Here is a 24,961-nt window from a genome sequence, read left to right as displayed (position 1 = left end):
CAGGACCATTTTCATCACAATGCTCCATGCCCCCTGTCATCACAATGCCCCATGACCCCTGTAATCACAATGCTCCCTGGCCTTTGTCATCACAATGCCCCATGACCCATGTCATCACAATGCCCCATGACCCATGTCATCACAATGCTCAATGCCCCTTGTCATTACAATGCTCCATGCCATTGTCATCACAAATGCTCCATGGCCCCTGTCATCACAGTGCCCCATGATAACTACCATCACAATTTTAGATGACCACTGTCATCACAATGCCACATGACACCTGTCATCAGAATTGGCCATGGCCCCTGTCATCACAATGCTCCATGGCCTATGTATTCACAATGCTCCATGGCCCCTGTAATCACGTTGCTCCATGATCCCTTTCATCACAATGCTCCATGACCACAGTCATCACAATGCTCTATGGCCTTTGTAATCACAATGCTCCATGACCCCTGTCATCACAGTGTTCAATGATACATTTCATCACAATGCTAGATGACCAAGGTCATCACAATGCCCCATAATACCTGTAATCACAATTCGCCATGGCCCTTGTCATCACAATGCTCCATGAGCCGTGTCTTCACAAGGTTCCAGGACACTAGTCATCACAATGATCCATGCCACTTCTCATCACAATGTTCCATGCCCTTTGTCATCACAATGCTCCATGACCCCTGTCATCACAGTGCTTCATGGTACCTTTCATCACAATTCTAGAGGACCACTGTCATCACAATGCTCCATGACCCATGTCATCACAATTCGCCATGGCCCTTGTCATTGAAATGCTCCATGAACTGTGTCATCACAATGTTCCAGGACACTTGTCATCACAATGATCCATGACCACATTCATCACAATGCTAAATGACCCCAGTCATCACAATACTCCATGGCCTATTTATTCACAGTGCTTCATGGCCACTGTAATCACATTGCTCCATGATCCCTTTCTTCACAATGTTCCCTGCCCTAGTCATCACAATGCTCCATGACACTTGTCATCACAATGTTCCATGCCCTTTGTCATCACAATGCTCCATGGCCCCTGTCATCACAATTCGCCATGGCCCTTGTCATCAAAATGCTACATGAATCGTGTCATTACAATGTTCCAGGACACTTCTCATCACAATGATCCATGACCACTTTCATCAAAATGCTCCATGACCCTGTCATCACAATACTCCATGGCCTATGTATTCACAATGCTCCATGGCCCCTGCAATCACATTGCTCCATGATCCCTTTCATCACAATGCTCCATGACCACAGTCATCACAATGCCCCATGACACCTGTCATCACAATGCTCCAGGACCATTTTCATCACAATGCTCCATGACCCCTGTCATCACAATGCCCCATGACCCCTGTCATCACAATGCTCCATGCCATTGTCATCACAATGCTCCATGGCCCCTGTCATCACAGTGCCCCATGATAAGTACCATCACAATTTTAGATGACCACTGTCATCACAATGCCCCATGACACCTGTCATTACAATTCGCCATTGCCCTTGTCATCACAATGCTCCATGAACGGTGTCAACACAAGGTTCCCAGACACTTGTCATCACAATGATCCATGACCACTTTCTGCACAATGCTCCATGACCACTGTCATCACAATGCTCCAAGGCCTAAGTATTCTCAATACTCCCTGGCTGATGTAATCACATTGCTCCATGATCCCTTTCATCACATTGCTCCATGCCTACTGTCATCACAATGCCCCATGACGCCTGTCATCACAATGCTCCATAACCCCTGGCATCACAATATTCCCTGCCCTTGTCATCACAATTCTCCATGGCCCCTGTAATCACAATGCTCCATGCCCGTGTCATCACAATGATCCAGAACCATTGTCATCATAATGCTCCATGCCCGTGGCATCAAAATGCTCCATGACACTTGTCATCACAATGTTCCATGTTCTTTGTCATCACAATGCTCCATGACCCCTGTCATCACAATGCTCCGTGATACCTTTCATCACAATGCTAGATGACCAATGTCATCACAATGCCCCATGACACCTGTCATCACAATTCCTCATGGCCATTGTCATCACAATGCTCCATGAACCGTGTCATCACAAGATTCCAGGATAATTGTCATCACAATTATCCATGACCACTTTCATCACAATGCTAAATGACCCCTGTCATCACAATACTCCATGGCCTATTCGTTCACAATGCTTCATGGCCCCTGTAAACACATTGCTCCATGATCCCTTTCTTCACAATGTTCCCTGCCCTAGTCATCACAATGCTCCGTGAACCCTGTCATCACAATGTTCCCTGCCCTAGTCATCACAATGCTCCGTGAACCCTGTCATCACAATGTTCCCTACCCTTGTCATCACAATGCTCCATGGACCCTGTAATCACAATGCTCCATGCCCTTCTCATCACAATGCTCCAGAAATCTTGTCATCATAATGCTCCATGACCGTGTCATGACAATGCTCCATGACCCTTGTGATCACAATGTTCCATGCCCTTTGTCATCACAATGCTCCATGGCCCCTGTCATCACATTGCTCCATGATACCTTTCATTAGAAGTTTAGACAACCACTGTCATCACAATGCCCCATGACACCTGGCATCACAATTCGCCATGGCCCTTGTCATCACAATGCTGCATGAACCATGTCATCACAATGTTCCAGGACACTTGTCATCAAAATGATCCATGACCACATTCATCACAATGCTCAGTGACCCTTGTCATCAAAATGCTCCATGGCCCATGTAATCACATTGCTCCATAAACACTTTCATCACAATGCTCCATGACCCTTGTCATCACAATGTCCCATGACGCCTGTCATCACAATGCTCCATGGCCCCTTTCATCACAGTGCTCCAGTACCCTGTCATCACAATGCTTCATGAACCCAGTCATCAAAATGTTCCCTGCCCTTGTCATCACAATGCTCCATGGCCCCTGTAATCACAATGTTCCATGCCCTTTTCATCACAATGCTCCAGAATTCTTGTCATCATAATACTCCATGCCCATGTCATCACAATGCTCCATGGCCCCTGTCATCACAGTGCTCCATGATACCTTTCTTCACAATGTTAGATGACAATTGTCATCACAAGGCCCCATGACCCCTGTCATCTCAATACTCCATAACCTTTGTATTCACAAGATTCCATGGCCACTGTAATCACGGTGCTCCATGACCCCTTTCATCACAATGCTCCATGACCACTGTTATTATGATGCCCCATGATGCGTGTCATCACAATGCTCCAAGGCCCTGTAATCACAATGCTCCATGCCATTGTCATCACAATGCTCCAGTACTCTTGTCATCATAATGCTCCATGCCTGTGTCATACCAAATCTCCATGACACTTGTCATCACAATGCAACATACCCTTGTCAGCACAATGCTCCATGTCCGTGTAAACACAATGCTCCAGGACCCTGTCATCACAATGTTCGATGACCCATGTCATCACAATGCTCCATGCCCTTCTTATCACAATGCTTCATGAACCTTGTCATCACAGTATTCCATGACCCCTGTCATCACAATGCTCCATGACCCTTGTCATCACAATGCTGCATGATCCCTGTCATCACAATTCTCCGTGACCACTGTCATCACAATGTTCCAGGACCCTTTTCATCACAATGCTCCATGCCCCCTGTCATCACAATGCTCCATGGCCACTTTAATCACAATGCTCCAGGCCCTTGTCATCACAATGCTCCAGAACACTTGTCATCATAATGCTCCATGACCGTGTCATCACAATGCTCCATGACACTTGTCATCAAAATGTTCCATAGCCTTTATCATCACAATGCTCCATGCTACCTTTCATCACAATGCTAGATGACCATTCTCATCACAATGCCCATGACACCTGTCATCACAATTCGCCATGGCCCTTGTCATCACAATGCTCCATGAACCGTGTCATCACAATGTTACAGGACACTTGTCATCACAGTGATCCATGACCACTTTCAGCACAATGCTCCATGACCACTGTCATCACAATGCTCCATGGCCTATGTATTCACAATGCTCCATGGCCCCTTTAATCACGATGCTCCATGACCCCTTTCATCACGGTCCTCCATGACCACTGTCATCACAATGCCCCATGACGCCTGTCACCACAATGCTCCAAGGCCCCTCTCATCACAATGCTCCATGATCCCTGTCTGCACAATGGTCTCTGACACTTGTCATCACAATGCTCCATGACCACTCTCATCCACAATATTCCCTGCCCATGTCATCACAATGTTCCATGTCCCCTGTAATCACAATTATCCATGCACTTTTCATAGCAATGCTACAGAATTCTTGTCATCACAATTCTCCATGACACATGTCATCACAATTCTCCAAGACCCTTGTCATCACAATGCTCCATGGCCCTTGTCGTCACATAGCTCCATGACCCCTGTCATCACAATGATCCTTGACCCCTTTCCTCACAATGCTCCAGTACCCCTTTCGTCACAATTCTCCATGCCTTAGTCATCACAATGCACCATGCCCTTTTCAGCACAATGCTCCTTGTCCCCTGTAATCAAAATGCTCCATGCCCTTGTCTTCAAAATGCTCCAGATCTCTTCTCAACACAATGCTCCATGCCCGTGTAAACACAATGCTCCAGGACCCCTGTCATCACAATGCTCAATGACCCCTGTCATCACAGTGCTCCATGGCCTTTTCATCACAATGCTTCATGAACCTTGTCATCACAATGTTCCATGATCCCTGTCATCCCAATGATCCATGACCCTTGTCATCACAATGCTGGATGATCCCTCTCATCACAATGCTCCGTGACCGCTGTCATCACAATGCTCCAGGACCATTTTCATCACAATGCTCCATGCCCCCTGTCATCACTATGCCACATGACCCCGGTCATCACAATGCTCCATGGCATTTGTCATCACAGTGCTCCATGACCACTGTCATCACAATGCCCCATGATGCCTGTCATCACAATGCTCCATGGCCCCTTTCATCACAATGTTACATGACCCCTGTCATCACAATGTTCCATGACAGTTTTCATCACAATGGCTCCATGACCCCTGTCAACACAATGCTCAATGAGCCCTGTCATCACAGTGCCTTATGCCCTTGTCATCACAATGCTTCATTAAACTTGTCATCACAATGTTCCATGATCCCTGTCATCACAATGCTCCATACCCTTGTCATCACAATGGTCCAGGTCCCCTGTAATCACAATTCTCTATGCTCTGTGACACAATGCTCCAAAACTCTTGTCATCATAATGCTCCATGCCTGTGTCATCAAAATTCTCCATGACACTTGTCATCACAATATTCCATGGCCTTTGTCACCACAATGCTACATGGCCCATCTCATCACAGTGCTCCATGATACCTTTTATCACAATGCTACATGACTACTGTCATCACAATTCGCCATGGCCATTGTCATCACAATGTTCCATAAACCGTGTCATCACAAGGTTCCAGGACAATTGTCATCACAATGATCCATGACCACTTTCAACACAATGCTCCATGACACCTGTCATCACAATGCTCCATGGCCTATGTATGCAAAATGCTCCATGGCCCCTGTAATCACATTGCTCCATGATCCCTCCATCACAATGCTCCACGGCCTTGTCATCACAATGCTCCAGAACTCTTGTCATCATAATGCTCCATGCCCGTGTCATCACAATGTTCCATGACACTTGTCGTCACAATGCTCCATGGCCTTTGTCATCAAAATGCTCCATGGCCACTGTCATCACAGTGCTACATGATACCTTTCATCACAATGCTAGATGACCACTGTCATCACAATGCCCCATGACACCTGTCATAACAATTCGTCATGGCCCTTGTCATCACAATACTCCATGAACCGTGTCATCACAATGTTACAGGACACTTGTCATCACATTGATCCATGACCACTTTCAGCACAATGCTCCATGACCACTGTCATCACAATGCCACATGACGCCTTTCATCACAATGCTCCAAGGCCACACTTATCACAATGCTCCATGATCCCTGTCAGCACAATGTTCCATGACACTTGTCATCACAATGCTCGATGACCACTGTCATCACAATGTTCCCTGCCCTTGTCATCACTATGCTCCAGAACTCTTGTCATCATAATGCTCCATGTCCTTGTCATCACAATGCTCCATGACCACTTTCATCACAATGCTCCATGGCCTATGTATTCACAATGCTCTATGGCCCCTGTAATCACATTGCACCTTCATCCCTTTCATCACAATGCTCCATGACCCCTGTCATCACAATGTTTCCTGCCAGTGTCATCACAACGCTCCATGACCCCTGTAATCACAATGCTCCATGCCGTTGTCATCACAATGCTCCATGAACCGTGTCATAACAATGTTCCAGGACACTTGTCATCACAATGATCCATGACCTCTTTCAGCACAATGCTCCTTAACCACTGTCATCACAGTGCTCCATGGCCTATGTATTCACAGTGCACCATGTCCCCTGTAATCACAATGCTCCATGCCCTTTTCATCACAATGCTCCAGAATTCTTGTCATCACAATGTTCCATAACCGTGTCATCACAATGCTCCATGACCCCTGTCATCACAATGATCCTTGAACCCTTGCCTCACAATGCTCCAGTATCCCTTTCATCACAATTCTACATGCCACTAGTCATCACAATGCACCATGCCCTTTTCAGCACAATGCTCCTTGTCCCCTGTAATCAAAATGCCCCATGGCCTTGTCATCAAAATGCTCCAGATCTCTTCTCAACACAATGCTCCATGCCCGTGTAAACACAATGCTCCTGGAACCCTGTCACCACAATGCTCAATGACCCCTGCCATCACAGTGCTCCATGGCCTTGTCATCACAATGCTTCATGAACCTTGTCATCACAATGTTCCATGATCCCTGTCATCACAATTTTCCATGACCCTTGTCATCACAATGCTGTATGATCCCTCTCATCACAATTCTCCGTGACCGCTGTCATCACAATGCTCCAGGACCATTTTCATCAAAATGCTCCATGCCCCCTGTCATCACTATGCCACATGACCTCTGTCATCACAATGCTCCTTGGCATTTGTCATTACAATGCTCCATGACCACTGTCATCACAATGCCCCATGATGCCTATCATCACAATGCTCCATGTCCCTTTTCATCACAATGCTCCATGACCCCTGTAATCACAATGTTCCATGACAGTTTTCATCACAATGCTCCATGACCCCTGTCAACACAATGCTCAATGAGCCCTGTCATCACAGTGCCCAATGCCCTTGTCATCACAATGTTTCATTAACCTTGTCATCACAATGTTCCATAATCCCTGTCATCACAATGCTCCATAACCTTGTCATCACAATGGTCCATGTCCCCTGTAATCACAATGCTCCATGCTCTTGTGACACAATGCTCCAAAACTCTTGTCATCATAATGCTCCATGCCTGTGTCATCACAATGCTCCATGACACTTGACATCACAATATTCCATGGCCTTTGTCACCACAATGCTACATGGCCCCTCTCATCACAGTGCTCCATGATACCTTTTATCACAATGCTAGATGACCACTGTCATCACAATGCCCCATGACACCTGTCATCACAATTCGCCATAGCCCTTCTCATCACAATGTTCCATGAACCATGTCATCACAATGTTCCAGGATACTTTTCATCACAATGATCCATGACCACTTTTAGCACAATGCTCCATGACCACTGTCATCAAAATGCTACATGGGTTATGTATTAACAAAGCTCCATGGCCCCTGTAATCACATTGCTTCATGATACCATTCACCACAATTCTCCATGACCACTGTCATCACAATGCCCCATGACGCCTGTCATCACAATGCTCCATGGCCCCTGTCATCACCATGTTCACTGCTCTTGTCATCACAATGCTCCATGGCCCCTGTAATCACAATGCTCCAGAACTCTTGTCTTCATAATGCTCCATGCCCGTGTCATCACAGTGCTCCATGACACTTGTCATCACAATGCTCCAAGGCCTTTGTCATCACAATGCTACATGGCCCCTCTCATCACCGTGCTCCATGATACCTTTCATCACAATGCTAGATGACCACTCTCATCACAATGTGCCATGACACCTGTCACCACAATTTGCCATGGCCCTTGTCATCACAATGCTCCATGAACCATGTCATCACAATGTGCCATGACACCTGTCACCACAATTCGCCATGGCCCTTGTCATCACAATGCTCCATGAACCATGTCATCACAATGTTCCAGGACAGTTGTCATCACATTGATCCATGACCACTTTCATCAGAATGCTCCATGACCCCTGTCATCTCAATTCTCCATGGCCTTTGTATTCACAATACTCCATAGCCCCTATAATCACATTGCTCCATGATCCATTTCATCACAGTGCTCCATGACCATGGTCATCACAATGTTCCATGGCAGTTTTCATCACAATGCACCATGACCCCTGTAATCACAATGTTCCCTGCCCTTGTCATCACAATGCTCCATGGCCCCTGTAATCACAGTGCTCCTTGTCCCTGTCATCACAATGTTCCAGAACTCTTGTCATCATAATGCTCCATGCCAGTGTCATCGCAATGTTCCATGACAGTTGTCATCACAATTCGCAATGGCCCTTTTCATCACAATGCTCCATGGACCGTGTCATCATAATGTTCCAGGACACTTGTCATCACAATGATCCTTGACCACTTTCATCACAATACTCTATGTCCCCTGTCATCTCAATTCTCCATGGCCTTTTTATTCACAATGCTCCATGGCCCCTATAATTGCAGTACCTCATGACTCCTTTCATGACAATGCTCCATGACCACTGTCATCACAATGCCCCGTGACGCCTGTCATCACAATGCTCCAAGGCCCCGCTCATCACAATGCTCCATGATCCCTCTCAGCAAAATGTTCCATGACACTTGTCATCACAATGCTCATGACCACTGTCATCACAATGTTCCCTGCCCATGTCATCACAATGCTCCATGTCCCCAGTAATCACAGTGCTCCATGCACTTTTCATCACAATTCTCCAGAATTCTTGTCATCAAATTGTTCCATGACTGTTTCATCACAATGCTCCATGTCTCCTGTAATCACAATGCTCCATACCCTTGTCATTACAATGCTCCATGGCCCCTGAAATCCCAATGCTCCATGAACTTGTCATCACAATGCTCCATGACACTTGTCATCACAATGCTCCATGGCCTTTGTCATCACAATGCTCCATGGCCCCTCTTTTCACAGTGCTCCATGATACCTTTCATCACAATGCTAGGTGTCCACTGTCATCACAATGCCCCATGACACCTGTCATCACAATTCGCCATGACCTTTGTCATCACAATGCTCCATGAACCGTGTCATCACAATGTTCCAGGGCACTTGTCATCACAATGATCCATGACCACATTCAGCACAATGCTCAATGACCACTGTCATCACAATGCTGCATGGCCTATGTATTCACAATGCTCCATGGCACCTGTAATCACATTGCTCCATGACCCATTTCATCACAATGCCACATGACCCCTGTCATCACAATGCCCCATGACTCCTGTCCTCACAGTGCTCCATGACACTTGTCATCACAATGCTCCATGGAACTTGTCATCAAAATGCTCCCTAGCGCTTTTCATCACAATGCTCCATGAAGACTTTCATCACAATGCTCCTTGACCCCTTTCATAACAATGCTCCATGGCACTTGTCATCGCAATGCTCCATGATCCCTTTTATCACAATGATCCATGACCTCTTTCATCACAATGCTCCAGTACCTCTTTCATGGCAATGCTCCATGCCCCATTTCATCACAATGCCACATAAACCCTGTCATCACAATGCTCCATGACTCCTGTCTTCACAGTGCTCCATGACACTTGTCATCACAATGCTCCATGGACCTTGTCATCAAAATGCTCCCTAGCACTTTTCATCACAATGCTCCATGAGGACTTTCATCACGATGCTCCTTGACCCCTTTCACAACAATGCTCCATGGCACTTGTCATCACAATGCTCCATGACCCTTGTCATAACACTGCTTCATGACCACATTCATCACAATGCTCCTTGGCACCATTCCCCACAATGGTCCATGGCCCTTGTCATCAAAAAACTCCATGACGCTTGTCATCACAATGCTCCATGACCCAAGTCATCACCATGCTCCACGCCCTTATCAGCACACTGCTCCATTATCCCTGTAATCACAATGATCCATGACCCGTTTCATCAAAATGCTTCCTGACCACTTTCCTCACAATGCTCCGTGACACTTGTCATCAAAATGCTCCATGACCATGTCATCACAATGCTCCACGCCCTTATCACCACAATCCTCCATGATCCCTGTAATAACAATGATCCATGACCACTTTCATCACAATGCCCCATGACCCCTTTCATCACAATGCCCTATGACCCATTTCATCACAATGCCCCATGACCCCTTTAATCAAAATGCCCCATAGCCACTGTCATCACAAGGTTCCATAACCTTTGTCATCGCAATGCTAAATGCCATTGTCATCAAAATGCTCCATACCCCTTCTCATCAAAATGCTCCATGACACTTGTCTCACAATGCTCCATGCCCCCTGTCATCACAATGCTCCATGGCCCTTGCCTTTACAATGCTCCATGACACTTATCTTTACAATACTCCAGGCCCTTGTCATCACAATGCTCCATGACACTTGTCATCATTATGTTCCATGGCGTTTGTCATCACAATGATCCAGGACCCCTGTAATCACAGTGATCCAGTACACTTTTCATCATAATGCTCCATGCCCCCTGTCACCACAATGCCCTGGAACCCCTGTCATCAGAATGATCCATGACCCCTTTCATCACAATACTCCATGACCCCTCTCATCCCAATGCTCCAGGACCCCTGTCATCACAATGCTCCATGGCCCTTTTCATCAAGATGCCCCATGGCCACTTTCACCACAATGCTCCATGTCCCCTGTCATCACAATGTTCCATGAACCTTGGCATCACAATGTTCCATGGCCCCAGTCATCAAAATGCTCCATGAACCTTGTAATCTCAACGCTCCATGGCCCTTGTCATCACACAGCTCCACGCCCTTGTCTTCACAATGCTCCATGACAATTTTCATCACAGTGCTCCATGATCCCCTTCATCAAAATGCTCCATGGCCCTTGCCATCACAATGCTACATGACCTCTTTCATCACGATGCTCCATGACACCTCTTATCAGAATGCTCCATGACCCCTGTCATTACAATGCTCCATGACCCCTTTCATCACAATGCTCCCTGACCACTTTCATCACAATGCTCCATGACCATTGTCATCACATTGCTCCATGATCCCTCTAATAAAGATGATCCATGACCCCTTTCATCACAATGCTCCTTGATCATTGTCATCACATTGCTCCATGCCCTTATCATCACAAAGCTCCATGGCCCCTGTAATCACCGTTCTCCATGACCCCTTTCATCACAATGATCCATGACACTTGCCATTACAGTGTTCCATGACTCCTGTCATCATAATGCTCCATGCCCCCTTTCATAACAACGTTCCATGTCCCCTGTCATCACAATGCTCCATGACAACTTTGATCAAAATGCTCCATGAGCATTGACATCACAAGGCTCCATGCCCTTATCATCACAATGCTCCATGACCACTGACATGACAATGCTCCATGGCCTTTGTCATCACAACGCTCCATGACCTCTGACTTCACAATGATCCATGACCCAATTCATCACAAAATTCCATGACCCTTGTCATCACAATGCTCCATGACCCGTGTAATAAGAATGCTCCATATCGTTTTTCATCACAATGCTCAATGACAAGTTTCATCACAATGCTCGCTGACCCCTTTCATAAAAATACTCCATGGCCCTTGTCATTGAAATTCCCCATGACCTCTTTCATCACACTGCTCCATGATCGCTGTAATCACAATGATGCATGACACCTTTACTCACAATGCTCCAGTATGCCTTTCATCACAATGCTCCATGCCACTTGTCATCACAATCCTCCATGGCCTCTGTAATCACAAGGTTCCATGCCCTTGTCATCACAATGCTCCAGAAGACATGTCATCACAATGCTCCATGACGCCTTTCATCACAATGCTCCATGACAATTATCATCACAATGATCCATGCCCCTACCATCACAATGCTCCATGGACCCTATCATCCCAATGATCCAAGACCCATTTCATCACAATGCTCCAGTATCACTTTCATCAAAATGCTACATGCTACTTGTCATCACAATGCTCCATGCCCTTGTCATCACAATGCTTCCTGGCCCCTTTCCTCACAATCCTCCAGTATCCCTTTCATCACAATGCTCCATGCCACTTGTCATCACCATGGTCCTTGCATTGTCACCACAATGCTCCATGACCCTTGTCATCACAATTCTCCATGGTGCTTTTCATCACAATGCTCCATGACCAATTTCATCACAATGCTCCTTGAACCCTTTCATCACATTGCTCCATACCCTTGTCATCACAATGCTCCAGAACACTTGTCATCACATGCTACATGACACTTGTCTTCACAGTGCTCCATGACACCTTTCATCAGAATGCTTCATGAACATTGTCATCACACTGCTCAATGCCCTTGTAATCACAATGCTCCACTGTCCTTGAAATCACAGTGCTCCATGACACCTGTCATCGCAATGATCCATGACCCATTTGATCACACTGCTCCATGACACCTGTCATCAGAATGTGCCATGGCCTTTGTCATCACAATGCTCCATTTGCCCATGTAATCACAATGTTCCATGCCCTTGTCATCACAAAGCTCCAGAAATCTTGTCATCATAATGCTCCATCCCCATGTCAACACATGCTCCATAGCCCCTGTAATCACAATGCTCAATGCCCTTGTCATCACAATGCTCCATGACCCCTGTCATCACAATGCTCCATGACCCTTGTTATCACAATGCTCCATCCCCTTGTCATCACAATACTCCATGGCCCCTGTAATCACAATGCTCCATGCTATTGTTATCACAATGCTCCATGACCCCTGTAAACACAATGCTCCATGCCCTTATCATCACAATGCTCCAGAACACTTGTCATCACATTGCTCCGTGCCCGTGTCATCACAATGCTCCCTGGGGCTTTTCATCACAATGCTCCATGACCCCATTCAACACAATGATTCCTGACACCTGTCATCACAATGCTTCATGGCCTTTGTCATCACAATGTTCCATTGCCCCTTTCATCACAGTGCTCCATGACCCGTCTCATCACCCTGCTCCATGACCAATGTCATCACTATGCCCCATTACCCCATCATCACATTACTCCATGGCACGTGTCATCACAATGTTCCATGACCCCTGTCATCACAATGCCTCATGACCCATGTAATCACAATGCTCCATGTCCTTGTCATCACAATGCTACAGAACTCTTGTCATCACCAGGCTCATTGCCCGTGTCATCACAATTCTCCATGAACCGCTCATCACAATGCTCCATGACCCTTATCATCACAATGTTCCATCCCCTTGTCATCCCAATGCGCCATGGCCACTGTAATTACAATGCTCCTTGCCCTTGTCATCACAATGCTCCATGACCCCTGTCATCACAATGTTTCATGACCCTTGCCATCACAATGCTCCACGATCACTGTAATCACAGTAATCCACGACCCCTTTCCTCAAAATGCTCCTGTAGCCCTTTCATCACAATGCTCCTTTCCACATGTCATCACAATGCTCCATGCCTTTGTCATCACAATGCTCCATGGCCACTGTAATCACAATGCTCCATGCCCTTGTCATCCCAATGCTTCAGAACTCTTGTCATCACAATGCTCCATGCCCGTGTCATCAAAATGTTCCATGACCCTTGTCATCACAATGCTCCATGGCCCTTGTCATCACAGTGCTCCATGTTGCTTTTCATCACAATGCTCCAGAACCACTTTCATCACAATGCTCCATGTCCCATGTCTTCACAATGCGCCATGACCCCTGTCATCACAGTGCTCCAATGACCCCTCTCATCAAAACGCTCCAAAACCCTGGTCATCACAATGCTCCCTTGTGCTTTTCATCACAATTCTCCATGACAACTTTCCTCACAATGCTTCATGAACCCTTTCATCACATTGCTCTATCACCCTTGTCAGCACAGTGCTCCATCGCACTTTTCAACACAATGCTCAATGACCACTTTCAACACAATGCTCACTGACACCTTTCATCACAATGCTCCATGGCCCTTGTCATTACAATTCCCCAATACCTCTTTCATCACAATGCTCCATGAACCCTATCATCGCAATAATCCATGACCCCTTTCATCACAATTCTCCCTGACTCTTGTCATCACAATGCTCCATGGCCCTTTTCATCACAAGGCTCAATGACCACTTTCATCAGAATCCTCGCTCACCCCTTTCATCACAATGCTCCATGGCCCTTGTCATTACAATTCCCCATGACCCTTTTCATCACAATGCTCCATGGTACCTGTCATCACAATGCTCCATGGCATTTGTCATCAAAATGCTCCATGGAGCCTGTAATCACAGTGCTCCATGACCTTTTTCATCACAATTCTCAATGCCCCTGTCATCACAATGCCCTTTGTCCCCTGTTATCACAATGCTCCATGCCCCTTTCTTCACAATGCGCCATGACCCTCGTCATCGTTTTGATCCAAGACCCCTTTCATCACAATGCTCCATGCCACTTTTCATCACAATGTTCCATGGCACTTGTCATCACAATGCCCCATGATCCCTTTCACCACAATGCTCCATGACCCCTTTCATCACAATTCTCTATGCCCCAATCATCACAATACTCCATGACCCCTGTCATCACAATGATCCATCACCACTTTCATCACAATGCTCCATGACAACTGTCATCACTATGCTCCATGGCTTTTGTCATCACAATGCTCCATGGTCCCTATAATCACAGTGCTCCATGACCCCTTTCATCACAATGCTCCATGACCCCGGTCTACACAATGCTCCCTGGCCCTTGTCCTCACAGTGCTCCATGGCCCTTGTCATCACAATACCCCATGATCCCTTTCATCACAATTCTCCATGACCCTTGTCATCACAATATTCCTTGGCCTTTTTCACAACAAAACGCCATGGTGCTTTTCATCACAATGCTCCAGGACCATAATCATCACAATGCTCCATGCCCCCTGTCATCACAATGCCCCATGAAAACTGTCATCACAATGATTCATGACTTTTGTCATCACAATGCTCCATGAACCCTGTCATCACAATGCTCCATGACCCATGTCATCACATTGCTTCATGGCCCTTGTCATCACAATGCTCCCTGGTGCTTTTCACCACAATGCTCCATGACCCCTTACATCACTATGCTCCATGACCATTGTCATCACAATGCTCCATACCCCTAACATAACAATGCTCCATGACAGGTGTCATCGCAATGATCCATGACCCCTTTCATCACAATGCTCCATGGCCTTGGTCATCAAATTGCTCCACGTCCCCTGTAATCTCAGTGCTCCATGACCCCTTTCATCACAATGCTCCATGCCCCCTGTCATCACAATGCCACATGACACTTATCATCACAATGCTCCATGGCCCCTATAATCCAATTGCTCCATGACCCCTTTCATCACAATGCTCCATAACAAGTGTCCTCACAATGCTCATGACACTTGTCATCACAATGCTCCAAAACCCCTGTCATCACAGTGCTCCATGATCCCTGTCAGCACAGTGTTCCATGACACTTGTCATCACAATGCTCCATGTCCCCTGTAAACATAATGCTCCATGCCCTTTTCATCACAATGCTCCAGAATTATTGTCATCACAATGTTTCATGACCCATGTCATCACCATTCTCCATGACACTTCTCATCACAATGTTCCATGGCTCTTGTCATCACAATGCTCCATGGTGCTTTTCATCACAATGCTCAATGACCCCTTTCATCACAATGCTCGATGACCCTTGTCATCACAATGCTCCATGGCCCTTTTTATCACAATGCTCTATGGTGCTTTTCATCACAGTGCTCCAGGACCATTTTGATCACAATGCCCCATGAGCCCTGTCATCACAATGCTCCATGGCCTTTGTCATCACAATGCTCCATGACCCCTGTCATCTCAGTGCTTGATGACACTTGTCATCTCAATGCTTGAATCCCTTGTCATCACAATGCCCCATGACAACATTTATCACATGCTCCTTGACGCCTGTCATCACAATACTCCATGGCCTTTGTCATCAAAATGCTCCATGTGCCCTGTAATCACAGTGCTCCATGACCGCTTTCATCACAATGCTCCATGACTGCTTTCCTCGCAATGCTCCATGAGCCTTGTCATCAAAATGCCCCATGGCACCTTACATCTCAGTGCTCCATGACTTTTGTCATAACAATGCTCCATGCCCTTATCATCACAATGCTCCATGATCCTTTTCATCACAACGATCCAAGACCCCTTTCATCACAATGCCGCATGACCCCTATCATCACAATGCTCCATTGCCTTTGTCATCACAAGTTTCCATGGCATATGTCATCACAATGCTCCATGACCACTGTCATCACAATGCTCGATGCCCCTTTCATCACAATGGTCAATGGCTTTTGTCATCACAATGCTCCATGGCCCCTGTAATCACAGTGCTCCATGACCACTTTCATCACAATGCTCCATGACCATTTTCATCACAATTCTCCATGCCCTTGTATCACAATTCTCCAGAACCCTTGTCATCACAATGCTCCATGCCCATGTCATCACAAGGCTACATGACCCCTGTCATCACAAGGCTCCATGACACTTGTCATCACATTGCTCCATGACACTTGTCATCACAATGCTCCATGGCGCTTTTCATCACAATGCTCAATGAACACTTTCATCACAGTGTTCCATGGCCGTTATGATTACAATTTCCCATGACACCTTTCATCACAATACTCCATGACCCCTTTCATCACAATACTCCATGGCCCCTGTAATCACAATGCTCCATTCCCTTTTCATGACAATGCTCCAGAACTCTTGTCATCACAATGCTCCATGCCCGTGTCATCACAATGCCCCATTACCCCTGTCATCACAATTTTCCATGACCCTTGTCATCAAAATGCTCCATGATCCCTGTAATCACAATAATCTATGACCCCTTTCCTCACAATGCTCCAGTACCCCTTTCATCACATTGTTCCATGCCGCTCATCATCACAGTGCTCCATGCCCTTGTCATCACAATGCTCCATGCCCATGTCATCGCAATGCTCCATGAGCCTTCTCATCACAATGCTCCATCACCCTTGTCATCACAATGCTCTACATCTCTTGTCAACATAACACTACATGCCCGTGTAATCACAATGCTCCCTGACCCCTTTCATCACAATGCCTCATGACCCTGTCATCACAATGCTCCGTAACCTTGTCCTCACAATGCTCCAGAACACTGGTCATCATAATGTTCCATGCCCATGTCATCACAATGCTCCCTGACACTTGTCATCACAGTGTTCCATGCCCTTTGTCATCACAATGCTCCATGGTCTTTGTCATCACAATGCTCCATGAACCCTGTCATCACAATGCTCCATGGTCCTTTTAATCACAATGCTCCATGCCCTTGTCATCACAGTGCTCCAGAACTATCGTCCTCATGATGCTCCATGCCTGTGTCATCACAATGCTCCATGACACTTGTCATCACAATGCTCCATGGCCTTTATTATCACGATGCTCCATGGCCCCTGTCATCACAGTTCTCCATGATACCTTTCATCACAATGCTAGATGACCACTGTCATCGAAATGCCCCATGACACATGTCATCACAATTCGCCATGGCCCTTCTCATCTCAAGGCTCCATGAACCGTGTCATCACAAGGTTCCAGGACACTTGTAATCACAATGATCCATTACCACTTTCTCACAATGCTCCATGACACCTGACATCTCAGTGCTCCATGGCCTTTGTATTCACAATGTTCCATGTTGCCTCTAATCACAGCACCCCATGACCAATTTCATCACAATGCTCCATGACCACTGTCATCACAATGCCCCATGACGCCTGTCATCACAATGCTCCAAGGCCCCTCTCATCACAATGCTCCATGATCCCTGTCAGCACAATGTTCCATGACACTTGTCATCACAATGCTCCATGATCCCTGTCATCACGATGTTCCCTGCTCATGTCATCACAATGCTCCATGTCACCTGTAATCACAATGCTCCATGCCCTTTTCATTACAATGCTCCAGAATTCTTGTCATCACAATGTTCCATTACCGTGTCATCACAATGCTCCATGACCCATGTCATCACAATGCTCCATGACACCTGTCATCACAATTCTCCATGACCCTTGTCATCATAGTGCTCCAGGACTCTTGTCATCACAATGCTCCATGGCGCTTTTCATCACAATGCTCCATGACCACTTTCATCACAACGCTCCATAACTCATTTAATCACAATGCTACATGGCCCTTGACATCACAATGCTCCATAGTGCTTTTCATCACAATGCTCCATGACGACTTTCATCACAATGCTCCATGACCCCTTTCATCACAATGCTCCATGTCTCTTCTCATCACAATGTTTCTTGACCCGTTTTACCTCAATTCTCCATGACCCCATTCATCACAATGGTCCATGACCATTGTCATCACAATTCTCCATGGCGCTTTTATCCACAATGATCCATGCCCCCTGTCATCACAATGACCTATCACCCCTGTCATCGCAATGATCCATGACCACTTTCATCACAATGCTCCATGGCCCTTGTCATCACAATGTCCCATGACCCTTTTTATCTCAATGTTCCATGACACCTTTCATCACAATGCCTCATGGCACTTGTCTTCACAATGCTCCATGACCCCTGTCATCACAGTGCTCCATGATCCCTGTAATCACAATGATCCATGATGCCTTTCATCTCAGTGTTCCAGTACCATTTTCATAACAATGCTCTGTGCCCCTTGTCATCACAATGCTCCATGCCCTTGTCATCAGAATGCTCCAGAACTCTTCTCATCACTATTCTCCATGCTCGTGTCATCACAATGCTCCATGAAAATGTCATCACAGTGATCCAGGACTCTTGTAATCACAATGCTCCATGGCGCTTTTCATCACAATGCTCCATGACCACTTTCATCACAAGTCTCCATAATCCATTTAATCGCAATGCTCCCTGACCCTTGTCATCACAATGCCCCATGACCCCTTTCATCACAATGCTCCATGACCACTTTCATCACAATGCTCAATGACACCTGTCATCACTATGCCCCAGGACCCCTGTCATCACAATGTGGCATGGTCCTTCTCATCACAATGCTCCTTGACCTTTGTCATCACAATGCTCCAGGATCCCTGTATTCTCATGATACATGACCCCTTTCATCTCAATGCTCCAGTACCGCTTTCATCCAAATACTCCATGCCCCTTGTCATCACAATGCTCCATGCACTTTTCATCAAAATGCTCCATTGCCCCTGTAATCACAATGCTCCATCTCGTTATCATGGCAATACTCCAGAACTCTTGTCATCACAATGCTCCATGCGCATATTATCACAATGCTCCAGGGCCCTTGTCATCACAATGCTCCAGGATGCCTTTCATCACAATGCTCCATGACCATTGTCATCACAATGCTCCATGCCCCTATCATCAAATTGCTCATTGACCAATGTCATCGCAATGATCCATGACCCCTTTAATCACAGTGCTCCATGACCCTTGTCATCACAATGCTCCATGGCCTTTGTCATCCCAATGCTCCGTGACCCCTGTCATCACAATATCCCATGATACCTGTCATCAAAATGCTAAATGGCACTTGTCATCACAATGCTCTATGACCCCTGTAATCACAATGCTCCATGCCCACTGTCATCACAATGCCCCATGACCCCTGTCGTCACAATGCTCCATGGCCCTTGTCAACACAAATCTCCATGACCCCTGTCATCACAATGATCCATGACCCCTTTCCTCACAATGCTCCAGTACCACTTTCATCACAATGCTCCATGCCACTGGTCATCACAGTGCACCATGCCCTTGTCATCACAATGTTCCAAGGCCCTTGAAATCACAATGCTCCATGACCATGTCATCACAATTCTCCAGATCTGTTGTCATCGCCCTACTCCATGCCCGTGTCATCACAATGCTCCATGAACATTGTCATCACAATGCTCGATGACCCTTGTCATCACAATGCTCCATGATCCCTGTAATCACAATGATCCATGACCCTTTTCATCAAAATGCTTCATTCCCCCTGTAATCACAATGCTCCATGCCATTATCATGAAATGCTCCAGAACTCTTGTCATCACAATGCTCCAGGGCTCTTGTCATCACAATGCTCCATGATGCCTTTCATCACAATGCTCCATGACCATTGTCATCACAATGTTCCTTGCCCCTATCATCACAGTGCTCATCGACCACTGTCATCGCAATGATCCATGACCGCTTTAATCACAATACTCTATGACACCTGTCATCACAATTCCCCATGTCCCCTGTCATCACAATGCTCCATGGCCCTTGTCAACACAAATTTCCATGACCCCTGTCATCACAATGATCCATGACCCCTTTCCTCACAATGCTCCAGTCCCACTTTCGTCACAATGCTCCATTCCCTGGTCATCACAATGAACCATGCCCTTGTCATCACAATGCCCCATGGCCTCTGAAATCACAATGCTCCATGACTTTGTCATCAAAATGCTCCAGATCTGTTGTCATCACCATGCTCCATGACCACGATCATCACAACGCTCCATAACCCATTTGATCACCATGCTCCGTGTCCCTTGTTATCACAATGCTCCATATCGCTTTTCATCACAGTGCTACATGACCACTTTCATCACAATGCTCCATGACCCCTTTCATCACAAAGCTCCATGGCCCTTATCATCACAATGTCCCATGACCAATTTTATCTCAATGCTCCATGACTCCTTTCATCACAACGCTCCACGACCACTTTCAGCACAACGCTCCATAACCCATTTGATCACAATGCTCCATGGCCCTTGTTATCACAATTCTCCATGGCGCATTTCATCACAATGCTCAATGAGCAGTTTCATCACAATGCTCCATGACCCCTTTCATCACAATGCTCCAGGGCCCTTGTCATCACAATGCCCCATGGACCCTGTAATCACAATGATCCATGACCCATTTCCTCACAAGTCTTCAATACCACTTTCATCACAATGCTCCATGCCACTTGTCATCACAATGCTCCATGACCTGGTCATCAAACGCTCCATGGCCCCTGTAATCACAATGCTACATGCACTTTTCATCACAATGCTCCATGACTCTTGTCTTCAATATGCTCCATGGCGTTTTTAATCACAATGCTCCATAACACATTTAATCACAATGTTCCATAGCCCTTGTCATCACAATGCTCCATAGCGCTTTTCATCACAATGCTCCATGACCACTTTCATCACAATGCTCCATGTCCTTGTCATCACAATGCTCCATGACCCCTGTCATCACAATGCCCCATGACCCCTGCCATCACAATGCTCAATGGACCTTGTCATCACAATGCTCCATGACCCTTGTCATCACAATGATCCATGACCCCATTCATCACAATGCTCCATGACCCCTGTCATCACAATGCCCCATGACCCCTGCCATCACAATGCTCAATGGCCCCTGTCATCACAATTCTCCATGACCCCTGTCACCGCAATGATCCATGACCCGTTTCATCACAATGCACCATGACAACTGTCATCACAATGCTCCATGGCCTTTGTCATCACAATGCTCCCTGGTGCTTTTCATCACAATGCTCCATGACAACTTTCATCACAATGCTCCATGAACACTTTCATCACATTGCTCCATACCCCTGTCATCAGAATGCCACATGACCCTTTTCATCACAATGCTCCATGACCACCTTCATCACAATATTCCATGGCCATTCTCATCACAATGCTCCATGACATTTGTCATCACAATGCTCCATGATCCCTGTAGTCACACTGATTCATGACGTCATTCATCACAATGCTCCATGCCCTTGTCATCACAATGCTCTATGGCCCCTGTAATCACAATTCTCCATGCTCTTCTCGTGGCAATGTTCCCGAACTCTTGTCATCACAATGCTCCATGCCTGTGTCATGAAAAGGCTCCAGGGCACCTGTCATCAGTATGCCCTGTGGTGCTTGTCATCACAATGTCCCATGATGCCATTCACCCCAATGTTCCAGGAACACTTTCGTCACAATGCTCCTTGACCATTGTCATCACAGTTCTCCATGGCCGTATCATCACAATGCTCCATTACCCCTGTCATCACAATCATCCATGAACCCTTGCATCACAATGCTTCATGACCCTTGTCATCACAATGCTCCATGGCATTTGTCATCACAATGCTCCATGACAATTGTCATCACAATGCTCCATAACATTTGTCATCACAATGCTCCATGACACCTGTCATCACAATGCTCCATGGCCCCAGTAATCACAGTGCTTCATGACCCCTTTAATCACAATGCCACATGACACCTGTCATCACAATACTACATGGTCCTTGTGATCACAATGCTCGATGACCCTGGTCATCACAATGCTCCATGATCGCTGTAATCACAATGATCCATGACACCTTACCTCAAAATGGTCCAGTACGCCTTTCATCACAATACTCCATGCCCTTTGTCATCACAATGATTCATCTCGCTTGTCAGAACAATGCTCCATGATCCATGTCATCACAATGCTCCAGGACCTCTTTCATCCCAATGCCCCATGAATACTTTCATCACAATGCTCCAGGACCTCTTTCGTCACAATCCTCCATGACCATTGTAATCAAAATGCTCCATGCCCTTATCGTCCCAATGCTCCATGACCCCTGTCATCCGAATGCTCCACGCCCTTATCATCACAATGCTCCATTAACCTTTTCATCACAATCCTTCATGGCCTTTGTCATCACGATGTCCCATGACCGCTTTCATCACAATGCTCCATGACACCTTTCATCAAAATACTCCATGACCATTGTCATAACAATGCTTCATGTACTGTGTCATCACAGTGCTCCATTACTCCTTCCATCACAGTGATGCATGGCAGTTGTCATCAAAATGCTCCATGATCCCTGTAATCACAATAATACATGACTCCTTTCATCAGAATGTTCCATGACCCTTTTCATCACAATGCTCCATAACACCTGTCATCACCATGCCCCATGACCACTTTCCCCACAATGCTCCCTGACCCCTGTCATCACAATGCTCCATGAGCCCTGTAAACACAATGCTCCATGGCTTTTGTCATTAAGATGTTCCATTTCCCCTGTAATCACAGTCGTCCATGCACCTTTCAACACAACTCTACTTGATACTTTTCTCTCGATGCTCCATGCCCTTGTCATCACAATGCTCCATGCCCCTTGTCATCACAATGCTCCAAGCCCACTCTCAACACAATGCTCCATGACACTTGTCTCACAATGCTCCATGCCCTTTTCATCACAATGCTCCATGCCCCCTGTCATCACAATGCTCCATGCCCGCATTCATTACAATGTTCCATGCCCCCTGTCATCACAATGCTCCATGGCCATGTCATCACAATGCTCCACGCCACTGGTCATCACAATGCCCCATGACCCCTGTCATCAAAATGCTCCATGGCCATTGTCATCACAATGTTCCAAAACCCCTGTCATCACAATGCTCGATGACCCTTGTCATCACAATGCTCCATGCTCTTGTCATCACAATGCTCCAGAACTCTTGTGATCAAAATGTTCCATGGCCTTTGTCAAAACAATGCTCCATGGCCCCTGTCTTCACAGTGCTCCATGACGCCTTTCATCACAACTTTAGATGACCACTGTCATCACAATGCCCCATGACACCTGTCATCACAATTCGCCATGGCCCTTGTCATCAAAATGCTCCATGAACTGTGTCATCACAATGTTCAAGGACACTGTCCCTAACTAAGGCCCTGACATTACTCCCAACCCCGGCACTGACACTGTTGCTAAATAAGAGCCGGCAACTACTCACAACTCAGGCCCTGACACTGTTCCTAACTACCAGTCTCAAACTACCCCTAACTCAGGCCATGACACTATTCCTAACACAGTCACTGACACTGTCCCTAATTAAGGCCGTGAGACTACTCCTAACTCAGGCCCTGACACTGTCCATAAGTTAGGCCCAGGCACTACTCCCAGCCCAGGCATTGACACTGTCCCTAACTAAGGGTCTGATAGTACTCCCAACTCAGACACTGACACTCTCCCAAACTAAGGCCTTGACACTAGTCTTAACTCAGGCCCTGACACAGTCCCTAACAAAGGCCCTGACACTACTCCCAACTCAGTAACTGACACTATTCCTAACTAAGGCCCAGAGACTACTCCCAATTCAGGCCCTGACACTGTCTCTAACTAAGGCCCTGACAGTACTCCCAACTCAGGCAATGACACTGTACCTAACTAACGCACTGACACTACTCCCAACTCAGGCACTGACACTGTCCCTAACTAAGACAGTGGAAACACTCCCAACATAGGCACTAACACTGTCGCTAACTAAGCCCTGATAGTACTCCCACCTCAGTCACCGACACTGTCCCTAACTAAGGCCCTGAAACTTCTCCCAAGTCAAGCACTGATGCTCTCCCTACTAAGGCTCTGACAGTACTCTAAACTAAGGCACTAACACTCTCCCTAACTAAGGCCTTGACATTACACTTAACTCAGGCCCTGA

General features: G+C 46.4%; 1 long non-coding RNA gene across 33 annotated transcripts; it reads right to left on the bottom strand.

Annotated features, from left to right (window-relative positions):
• Positions 1–3,717: 3,717 nt before the first annotated feature.
• Positions 3,718–23,669, bottom strand: LOC309634719. Of its 33 annotated transcripts, none has more exons than XR_014248335.1 (8): positions 22,114–22,128; positions 21,940–22,013; positions 18,911–18,984; positions 18,362–18,558; positions 15,979–16,029; positions 10,368–10,414; positions 9,244–9,318; positions 6,546–6,663 (listed from the first exon to the last, which is right to left on the bottom strand). It is a non-coding gene; the product is annotated as an uncharacterized lncRNA (long non-coding RNA). The 33 variants fall into 33 exon arrangements; XR_014248348.1 differs by lacking the exons at positions 15,979–16,029; positions 22,114–22,128 and adding exons at positions 14,435–14,511; positions 14,835–14,858 and having other exon boundaries at positions 21,940–21,994; XR_014248334.1 differs by lacking the exons at positions 21,940–22,013; positions 22,114–22,128 and adding an exon at positions 23,655–23,669.
• Positions 23,670–24,961: the final 1,292 nt, after the last annotated feature.

The sequence above is a fragment of the Balaenoptera borealis genome (assembly GCF_965194805.1).
Source record: "Balaenoptera borealis genome assembly, chromosome: 9".
Classification (NCBI taxonomy): Eukaryota; Metazoa; Chordata; class Mammalia; order Artiodactyla; family Balaenopteridae; genus Balaenoptera; species Balaenoptera borealis.
This window is presented reverse-complemented; position numbering and strand designations above follow the sequence as displayed.